Source organism: Pseudophryne corroboree, chromosome 3 (genome assembly GCF_028390025.1).
Source record: "Pseudophryne corroboree isolate aPseCor3 chromosome 3, aPseCor3.hap2, whole genome shotgun sequence".
NCBI classification, from domain to species: Eukaryota; Metazoa; Chordata; class Amphibia; order Anura; family Myobatrachidae; genus Pseudophryne; species Pseudophryne corroboree.
In genome coordinates, this window is record NC_086446.1 from 137,852,426 (window position 1) to 137,861,550 (window position 9,125).

At 49.6% G+C, this 9,125-nt stretch overlaps 15 non-coding genes across 15 annotated transcripts; 8 read left to right on the forward strand and 7 right to left on the reverse strand.

The window, feature by feature from the left end:
* Positions 1-260: 260 nt before the first annotated feature.
* On the forward strand, positions 261-424 carry LOC134898863 (U1 spliceosomal RNA). Its single transcript, XR_010172551.1, has one exon. It is a non-coding gene; the product is annotated as a U1 spliceosomal RNA (small nuclear RNA).
* A 152-nt stretch (positions 425-576) lies between these two features.
* LOC134899266 (U1 spliceosomal RNA) lies at positions 577-739 on the forward strand. The gene has a single exon (XR_010172946.1). It is a non-coding gene; the product is annotated as a U1 spliceosomal RNA (small nuclear RNA).
* Positions 740-1,414: 675 nt separating this feature from the next.
* LOC134899162 (U1 spliceosomal RNA) lies at positions 1,415-1,578 on the forward strand. The gene has a single exon (XR_010172845.1). It is a non-coding gene; the product is annotated as a U1 spliceosomal RNA (small nuclear RNA).
* A 152-nt stretch (positions 1,579-1,730) lies between these two features.
* On the forward strand, positions 1,731-1,893 carry LOC134899280 (U1 spliceosomal RNA). Its single transcript, XR_010172960.1, has one exon. It is a non-coding gene; the product is annotated as a U1 spliceosomal RNA (small nuclear RNA).
* A 670-nt stretch (positions 1,894-2,563) lies between these two features.
* Positions 2,564-2,727, forward strand: LOC134899140 (U1 spliceosomal RNA). Its single transcript, XR_010172822.1, has one exon. It is a non-coding gene; the product is annotated as a U1 spliceosomal RNA (small nuclear RNA).
* A 152-nt stretch (positions 2,728-2,879) lies between these two features.
* LOC134899479 (U1 spliceosomal RNA) lies at positions 2,880-3,042 on the forward strand. Its single transcript, XR_010173151.1, has one exon. It is a non-coding gene; the product is annotated as a U1 spliceosomal RNA (small nuclear RNA).
* A 671-nt stretch (positions 3,043-3,713) lies between these two features.
* LOC134898966 (U1 spliceosomal RNA) lies at positions 3,714-3,877 on the forward strand. Its single transcript, XR_010172654.1, has one exon. It is a non-coding gene; the product is annotated as a U1 spliceosomal RNA (small nuclear RNA).
* A 152-nt stretch (positions 3,878-4,029) lies between these two features.
* On the forward strand, positions 4,030-4,192 carry LOC134899607 (U1 spliceosomal RNA). The gene has a single exon (XR_010173260.1). It is a non-coding gene; the product is annotated as a U1 spliceosomal RNA (small nuclear RNA).
* A 357-nt stretch (positions 4,193-4,549) lies between these two features.
* On the reverse strand, positions 4,550-4,713 carry LOC134898936 (U1 spliceosomal RNA). Its single transcript, XR_010172625.1, has one exon. It is a non-coding gene; the product is annotated as a U1 spliceosomal RNA (small nuclear RNA).
* Positions 4,714-5,388: 675 nt separating this feature from the next.
* LOC134899326 (U1 spliceosomal RNA) lies at positions 5,389-5,551 on the reverse strand. The gene has a single exon (XR_010173006.1). It is a non-coding gene; the product is annotated as a U1 spliceosomal RNA (small nuclear RNA).
* A 152-nt stretch (positions 5,552-5,703) lies between these two features.
* On the reverse strand, positions 5,704-5,867 carry LOC134899109 (U1 spliceosomal RNA). The gene has a single exon (XR_010172792.1). It is a non-coding gene; the product is annotated as a U1 spliceosomal RNA (small nuclear RNA).
* Positions 5,868-6,542: 675 nt separating this feature from the next.
* LOC134899327 (U1 spliceosomal RNA) lies at positions 6,543-6,705 on the reverse strand. The gene has a single exon (XR_010173007.1). It is a non-coding gene; the product is annotated as a U1 spliceosomal RNA (small nuclear RNA).
* Positions 6,706-6,857: 152 nt separating this feature from the next.
* LOC134899110 (U1 spliceosomal RNA) lies at positions 6,858-7,021 on the reverse strand. Its single transcript, XR_010172793.1, has one exon. It is a non-coding gene; the product is annotated as a U1 spliceosomal RNA (small nuclear RNA).
* Positions 7,022-7,695: 674 nt separating this feature from the next.
* On the reverse strand, positions 7,696-7,858 carry LOC134899412 (U1 spliceosomal RNA). The gene has a single exon (XR_010173088.1). It is a non-coding gene; the product is annotated as a U1 spliceosomal RNA (small nuclear RNA).
* Positions 7,859-8,010: 152 nt separating this feature from the next.
* On the reverse strand, positions 8,011-8,174 carry LOC134898845 (U1 spliceosomal RNA). The gene has a single exon (XR_010172535.1). It is a non-coding gene; the product is annotated as a U1 spliceosomal RNA (small nuclear RNA).
* Between the last annotated feature and the right edge of the window lie 951 nt (positions 8,175-9,125).

Consider the following 9,125-nt stretch of genomic DNA (forward strand, 5'->3'; position numbering starts at 1 on the left):
GGATGACATCACCATATGCAAATCCATCTGCTGCAGGCCTTCCCCCAGGAATGCTTGCACTAGTTGTTGCATTTGGTTTGTTGTTTGGGGGTGCTTCAGTATTAGGCAGCCTTCTGCCCTCCCATGTTCATCTGAAAATATGTGTTCTCCCTGCAGTTGTTGTCCCCAGATGAGAGTTCCCTTGTGCTGCCTCAGTTGAATCTTCTTTACTTGACAGAGATGTGCCTGAGCATCGGCCCTCCCCAGCCCTATCCCAAATCATACTTATTTTGCATAGGAGATACCATGGTCATGAAGATTGTTCTCCCAGGGTGAGGTTCATTCATTGCATTCTGGGTATGCTGACTCCTGTGATTTCCCCAAATGTGGGAAACTTGACTGCATTATTTGTGGTAGTGGGGGACTGTGTTTGTGCTTTCCTCTGGTCAGCTCTGGTAAAAGTCAGATTTCTTTGTCTCAGATCTTCCTCTAGCCTTGTTCTTCTTTCGAGAGTTCCCTTGTGCTGCCTCAGTTGGATCTCCTTTACTTGACAGGGGGGTGCCCAAGCAGCGACCCTCCCCAGCTCTAGCCCAACTCCTACTTACCTGCCAGGTGAGATACTATGATCATGAAGGTGCTTCTCCCAGGGCAAGGCTCACCCATTGCACTCTGGGTGTGCTGCCCCTGTGATTTCCCCAAATGTGGGAAACTTGACTGCATAATTTGTGTTTCCACTGGTCGGCTTTCATATAATTCAGATCTCTTTGTCTCAGGTCTCTCTCCAGCCTAGTTTGCAGTCTGTTTCCACTTCTTTTTTTTTTGAGCCCCTCCCTTCTATACCCTTGTGCACTATCCTGACTTCTCCTCCTGTCTGCTTACTTTGTGCCTTCCAATGCACAATGCAAACTACAGGTAGTGCTGCAGGGCCCACAAACTTTTACTTGCATTACAGAGCAGCTCTGGAGCTGTTACAGTGCCAAGCTGCTGCAAGAAATCAGCTTGAATGCTTCAGGGGCTGGGGCATTGCCAACATGAGCCCCACACCGAAGGAGGGTGGGGGTGTTTAATGCGAACTAAGGGTCATCTAAGCGCCGCAAAAGGCCGCCATTCCCTGCATACCCCTTTTCTCTTTTCATATGCAGATGAGGGTTCCAGCCAACTTTGGCCCACTGCTTGGATGACATCACTGTATGCAAATCCGTCTTCTGCAGACCTTCCCCCAGGAATGCTTGTACTAGTTGTTGCATTTGGTTTGTTGTTTGGGGGTGCTTCAGTATTAGGCAGCCTTCTGCCCTCCCATGTTCATCTGAAAATATGTGTTCTCCCTGCAGTTGTTGTCCCCAGATGAGAGTTCCCTTGTGCTGCCTCAGTTGAATCTCCTTTACTTGACAGAGATGTGCCTGAGCAGCGGCCCTCCCCAGCCCTATCCCAAATCATACTTATTTTGCATAGGAGATATCATGGTAATGAAGACTGTTATCCCAGGGTGAGGTTCATTCATTGCATTCTGGGTATGCTGACCCCTGTGATTTCCCCAAATGTGGGAAACTCGACTTCATTATTTGTGGTAGTGGGGGACTGTGTTTGTGCTTTCCTCTGGTCAGCTCTGGTAAAAGTCAGATTTATTTGTCTCAGATCTTCCTCTAGCCTTGTTCTTCTTTCGAGAGTACCCTTGTGCTGACTCAGTTGGATCTCCTTCACTTGACAGGGAAGTGCCCGAGCAGCGACCCTACCCAGCTCTAGCCCAACTCCTACTTACCTGCCAGGTGAGATACTATGATCATGAAGGTGCTTCTCCCAGGGCAAGGCTCACCCATTGCACTCTGGGTGTGCTGCTCTTGCGATTTCCCCAAATGTGGGAAACTTGACTGCATAATTTGTGTTTCCCCTGGTCGGCTCTCGTATAATTCAGATCTCTTTGTCTCAGGTCTCTCTCCAGCCTAGTTTGCTGTCTGTTTCCACTTCTCTTTTCTTGAGCCGCTCCCTTCTATGCCCTTGCGCACTATTATGACCTCTCCTGTCTGCTTACTTTGTGCCTTCCAACGTCAATGCAAACTACAGGTAGTGCTGCAGGGCCCACACCCTTTTACATGCTTTACAGAGCAGCTCTGGAGCTGTTACAGTGCCCAGCTGCTGCAAGAAATCAGCTTGAATGCTTCAGGGGCTGGGGCATAGCCAACATGAGCACCACACCGAAGGAGGGTGGAGGTGTTTAATGTGAATTAGGGGTCATCCAAGCGCCGCAAAAGGCCGCCATGCCCTGCACATCCCTTTTTTCTATTCATATGCAGACGAGGGTTGAAGCCAACTTTGACCCACTGCTTGGATGACATCACCATATGCAAATCCATCTGCTGCAGGCCTTCCCCCAGGAATGCTTGCACTAGTTGTTGCATTTGGTTTGTTGTTTGGGGGTGCTTCAGTATTAGGCAGCCTTCTGCCCTCCCATGTTCATCTGAAAATATGTGTTCTCCCTGCAGTTGTTGTCCCCAGATGAGAGTTCCCTTGTGCTGCCTCAGTTGAATCTCCTTTACTTGACAGAGATGTGCCTGAGCAGCGGCCCTCCCCAGCTCTATCCCAAATCATACTTATTTTGCATAGGAGATACCATGGTCATGAAGATTGTTCTCCCAGATTGAGGTTCATTCTTTGCATTCTGGGTATGCTGACCCCTGTGATTTCCCCAAATGTGGGAAACTTGACTGCATTATTTGTGGTAGTGGGGGACTGTGTTTGTGCTTTCCTCTGGTCAGCTCTGGTAAAAGTCAGATTTCTTTGTCTCAGATCTTCCTCTAGCCTTGTTCTTCTTTCGAGAGTTCCCTTGTGCTGCCTCAGTTGGATCTCCTTCACTTGACAGGGGGGTGCCCGAGCAGCGACCCTCCCCAGCTCTAGCCCAACTCCTACTTACCTGCCAGGTGAGATACTATGATCATGTAGGTGCTTCTCCCAGGGCAAGGCTCACCCATCGCACTCTGGGTGTGCTGCCCCTGTGATTTCCCCAAATGTGGGAAACTTGACTGCATAATTTGTGTTTCCCCTGGTCGGCTCTCGTATAATTCAGATGTCTTTGTCTCAGGTCTCTCTCCAGCCTAGTTTGCTGTCTGTTTCCACTTCTCTTTTCTTGAGCCGCTCCCTTCTATGCCCTTGCGCACTATCCTGACTTCTCCCGTCTGCTTACTTTGTGCCTTCCAACGCACAATGCGAACTACAGCTAGTGCTGCATGGCCCACACCCTTTTACTTGCCTTACAGAGCAGCTCTGGAGCTGTTACAGTGCCCAGCTGCTGCAAGAAATCAGCTTGAATGCTTCAGGGGCTGGGGCATAGCCAACATGAGCCCCACACCGAAGGAGGGTGGAGGTGTTTAATGCGAACTAGGGGTCATCCAAGCGCCGCAAAAGGCCGCCATGCCCTGCACGCCCCTCTTCTCTATTCATATGCAGACGAGGGTTGAAGCCAACTTTGACCCACTGCTTGGATGACATCACCATATGCAAATCCATCTGCTGCAGGCCTTCCCCCAGGAATGCTTGCACTAGTTGTTGCATTTGGTTTGTTGTTTGGGGGTGCTTCAGTATTAGGCAGCCTTCTGCCCTCCCATGTTCATCTGAAAATATGTGTTCTCCCTGCAGTTGTTGTCCCCAGATGAGAGTTCCCTTGTGCTGCCTCAGTTGAATCTCCTTTACTTGACAGAGATGTGCCTGAGCAGCGGCCCTCCCCAGCTCTATCCCAAATCATACTTATTTTGCATAGGAGATACCATGGTCATGAAGATTGTTTTCCCAGGGTGAGGTTCATTCATTGCATTCTGGGTATGCTGACCCCTGTGATTTCCCCAAATGTGGGAAACTGGACTGCATTATTTGTGGTAGTGAGGGACTGTGTTTGTGCTTTCCTCTGGTCAGCTCTGGTAAAAGTCAGATTTCTTTGTCTCAGATCTTCCTCTAGCCTTGTTCTTCTTTCGAGAGTTCCCTTGTGCTGCCTCAGTTGGATCTCCTTCACTTGACAGGGGGGTGCCTGAGCAGCGACCCTCCCCAGCTCTAGCCCAGCTCCTACTTACCTGCCAGGTGAGATACTATGATCATGAAGGTGCTTCTCCCAGGGCAAGGCTCACCCATTGCACTCTGGGTGTGCTGCTCCTGCGGTTTCCCCAAATGTTGGACACATGACTGCATAATTTGTGTTTCACCTGGTCGGCTCTCGTATAATTCAGATCTCTTTGTCTCAGGTCTCTCTCCAGCCTAATTTGCAGTCTGTTTCCACTTTTCTTTTCTTGAGTTGCTCCCTTCTATGCCCTTGCGCACTACCCTGACTTCTCCTGTCTGCTTACTTTGTGCCTTCCAACGCACAATGCAAACTACAGGTAGTGCTGCAGGGCCCACACCCTTTTACTTGCCTTACAGAGCAGCTTTGGAGCTGTTACAGTGCCCAGCTGCTGCAAGAAATCAGCTTGAATGCTTCAGGGGCTGGGGCATAGCCATCATGAGCCCCACACCGAGGGAGCAACTCGAAAGAAGAACAAGGCTAGAGGAAGATCTGAGACAAAGAAATCTGACTTTTACCAGAGCTGACCAGAGGAAAGCACAAACACAGTCCCTCACTACCACAAATAATGCAGTCCAGTTTCCCACATTTGGGGAAATCACAGGGGTCAGCATACCCAGAATGCAATGAATGAACCTCACCCTGGGAGAACAATCTTCATGACCATGGTATCTCCTATGCAAAATAAGTATGATTTGGGGATAGAGCTGGGGAGGGCCGCTGCTCAGGCACATCTCTGTCAAGTAAAGGAGATTCAACTGAGGCAGCACAAGGGAACTCTCATCTGGGGACAACAACTGCAGGGAGAACACATATTTTCAGATGAACATGGGAGGGCAGAAGGCTGCCTAATACTGAAGCACCCCCAAACAACAAACCAAATGCAACAACTAGTGCAAGCATTCCTGGGGGAAGGCCTGCAGCAGATGGATTTGCATATGGTGATGTCATCCAAGCAGTGGGTCAAAGTTGGCTTCAACCCTCGTCTGCATATGAAAAGAAAAAAGGGATGTGCAGGGCATGGCGGCCTTTTGCGGCGCTTGGATGACCCCTAATTCACATTAAACACCTCCACCCTCCTTCGGTGTGGGGCTCATGTTGGCTATGCCCCAGCCCCTGAAGCATTCAAGCTGATTTCTTGCAGCAGCTGGGCACTGTAACAGCTCCAGAGCTGCTCTGTAAAGCATGTAAAAGGGTGTGGGCCCTGCAGCACTACCTGTAGTTTGCATTGTGCATTGGAAGGCACAAAGTAAGCAGACAGGAGGAGAAGTCAGGATAGTGCACAAGGGTATAGAAGGGAGGGGCTCAAAAAAAAAGAAGTGGAAACAGACTGCAAACTAGGCTGGAGAGAGACCTGAGACAAAGAGATCTGAATTATATGAAAGCCGACCAGTGGAAACACAAATTATGCAGTCAAGTTTCCCACATTTGGGGAAATCGCAAGAGCAGCACACCCAGAGTGCAATGGGTGAGCCTTGCCCTGGGAGAAGCACCTTCATGATCATAGTATCTCACCTGGCAGGTAAGTAGGAGTTGGGCTAGAGCTGGGTAGGGTCGCTGCTCGGGCACTTCCCTGTCAAGTGAAGGAGATCCAACTGAGTCAGCACAAGGGAACTCTCGAAAGAAGAACAAGGCTAGAGGAAGATCTGAGACAAAGAAATCTGACTTTTACCAGAGCTGACCAGAGGAAAGCACAAACACAGTCCCCCACTACCACAAATAATGCAGTCAAGTTTCCCACATTTGGGGAAATCACAGGGGTCAGCATACCCAGAATGCAATGAATGAACCTCACCCTGGGATAACAGTCTTCATTACCATGATATCTCCTATGCAAAATAAGTATGATTTGGGATAGGGCTGGGGAGGGCCGCTGCTCAGGCACATCTCTGTCAAGTAAAGGAGATTCAACTGAGGCAGCACAAGGGAACTCTCATCTGGGGACAACAACTGCAGGGAGAACACATATTTTCAGATGAACATGGGAGGGCAGAAGGCTGCCTAATACTGAAGCACCCCCAAACAACAAACCAAATGCAACAACTAGTACAAGCATTCCTGGGGGAAGGTCTGCAGAAGCCGGATTTGCATACAGTGATGTCATCCAAGCAGTGGGCCAAAGTTGGCTGGAACCCTCATCTGCATATGAAAAGAGCAAAAGGGGTATGCAGGGAATGGCGGCCTTTTGCGGCGCTTGGATGACCCTTAGTTCGCATTAAACACCCCCACCCTCCTTCGGTGTGGGGCTCATGTTGGCAATGCCCCAGCCCCTGAAGCATTCAAGCTGATTTCTTGCAGCAGCTTGGCACTGTAACAGCTCCAGAGCTGCTCTGTAATGCAAGTAAAAGTTTGTGGGCCCTGCAGCACTACCTGTAGTTTGCATTGTGCATTGGAAGGCACAAAGTAAGCAGACAGGAGGAGAAGTCAGGATAGTGCACAAGGGTATAGAAGGGAGGGGCTCAAAAAAAAAGAAGTGGAAACAGACTGCAAACTAGGCTGGAGAGAGACCTGAGACAAAGAGATCTGAATTATATGAAAGCCGACCAGTGGAAACACAAATTATGCAGTCAAGTTTCCCACATTTGGGGAAATCGCAAGAGCAGCACACCCAGAGTGCAATGGGTGAGCCTTGCCCTGGGAGAAGCACCTTCATGATCATAGTATCTCACCTGGCAGGTAAGTAGGAGTTGGGCTAGAGCTGGGTAGGGTCGCTGCTCGGGCACTTCCCTGTCAAGTGAAGGAGATCCAACTGAGTCAGCACAAGGGAACTCTCGAAAGAAGAACAAGGCTAGAGGAAGATCTGAGACAAAGAAATCTGACTTCTACCAGAGCTGACCAGAGGAAAGCACAAACACAGTCCCCCACTACCACAAATAATGCAGTCAAGTTTCCCACATTTGGGGAAATCACAGGGGTCAGCATACCCAGAATGCAATGAATGAACCTCACCCTGGGATAACAGTCTTCATTACCATGATATCTCCTATGCAAAATAAGTATGATTTGGGATAGGGCTGGGGAGGGCCGCTGCTCAGGCACATCTCTGTCAAGTAAAGGAGATTCAACTGAGGCAGCACAAGGGAACTCTCATCTGGGAACAACAACTGCAGGGAGAACACATATTTTCAGATGAACATGGGAGGGCAGAAGGCTGCCTAATACTGAAGCACCCCCAAACAACAAACCAAATGCAACAACTAGTACAAGCATTCCTGGGGGAAGGTCTGCAGAAGCCGGATTTGCATACAGTGATGTCATCCAAGCAGTGGGCCAAAGTTGGCTGGAACCCTCATCTGCATATGAAAAGAGAAAAGGGGTATGCAGGGAATGGCGGCCTTTTGCGGCGCTTGGATGACCCTTAGTTCGCATTAAACACCCACACCCTCCTTCGGTGTGGGGCTCATGTTGGCAATGCCCCAGCCCCTGAAGCATTCAAGCTGATTTCTTGCAGCAGCTTGGCACTGTAACAGCTCCAGAGCTGCTCTGTAATGCAAGTAAAAGTTTGTGGGCCCTGCAGCACTACCTGTAGTTTGCATTGTGCATTGGAAGGCACAAAGTAAGCAGACAGGAGGAGAAGTCAGGATAGTGCACAAGGGTATAGAAGGGAGGGGCTCAAAAAAGAAGAAGTGGAAACAGACTGCAAACTAGGCTGGAGAGAGACCTGAGACAAAGAGATCTGAATTATATGAAAGCCGACCAGTAGAAACACAAATTATGCAGTCAAGTTTCCCACATTTGGGGAAATCACAGGGGCAGCACACCCAGAGTGCAATGAGTGACCCTTGCCCTGGGAGAAGCACCTTCATGATCATAGTATCTCACCTGGCAGGTAAGTAGGAGTTGGGCTAGAGCTGGGGAGGGTCGCTGCTTGGGCACCCCCCTGTCAAGTAAAGGAGATCCAACTGAGGCAGCACAAGGGAACTCTCGAAAGAAGAACAAGGCTAGAGGAAGATCTGAGACAAAGAAATCTGACTTTTACCAGAGCTGACCAGAGGAAAGCACAAACACAGTCCCCCACTACCACAAATAATGCAGTCAAGTTTCCCAAATTTGGGGAAATCACAGGGGTCAGCATACCCAGAATGCAATGAATGAACCTCACCCTGGGAGAACAATCTTCATGACCATGGTATCTCCTATGCAAAATAAGTATGATTTGGGATAGGGCTGGGGAGGGCCGCTGCTCAGGCACATCTCTGTCAAGTAAAGAAGATTCAACTGAGGCAGCACAAGGGAACTCTCATCTGGGGACAACAACTGCAGGGAGAACACATATTTTCAGATGAACATGGGAGGGCAGAAGGCTGCCTAATACTGAAGCACCCCCAAACAACAAACCAAATGCAACAACTAGTGCAAGCATTCCTGCGGGAAGGCCTGCAGCAGATGGATTTGCATATGGTGATGTCATCCAAGCAGTGGGTCAAAGTTGGCTTCAACCCTCGTCTGCATATGAAAAGAGAAAAGGGGCGTGCAGGGCATGGCGGCCTTTTGCGGCGCTTGGATGACCTATAGTTTGCATTAAACACCTCCACCCTCCTTCGGTGTGGGGCTCATGTTGGCTATGCCCCAGCCCCTGAAGCATTCAAGCTGATTTCTTGCAGAAGCTGGGCACTGTAACAGCTCCAGAGATGCTCTGTATGGCAAGTAAAAGGGTGTGGGCCCTGCAGCACTACCTGTAGTTCGCATTGTGCGTTGGAAGGCACAAAGTAAGCAGATGGGAGAAGTCAGGATAGTGCGCAAGGGCATAGAAGGGAGCGGCTCAAGAAAAGAGAAGTGGAAACAGACAGCAAACTAGGCTGGAGAGCTCTTCTGTCTATATTTTGCAAACCTGCTCTTGTCCTCTCCAGCTGCTCCATGTAGATTTGACGTCTGGAAAGGTGCATAACCCACTGACAAGCAGGCACACTCCTGCATGAGTTTTCTCTCTCACTAGCTGGATGATACACAATCATTTGCATGTGCTCCACCTCCGACACACCACCCACCCAACCACCCAGTGACCAGAGCCACCCACAAGCCAACTGGCTCCGTGATTTAATTTGCACAGTGTAGTCATCCAGGCAGCATGTCCTTCTCAATGGAAGGATCTCTGGTTCCATGG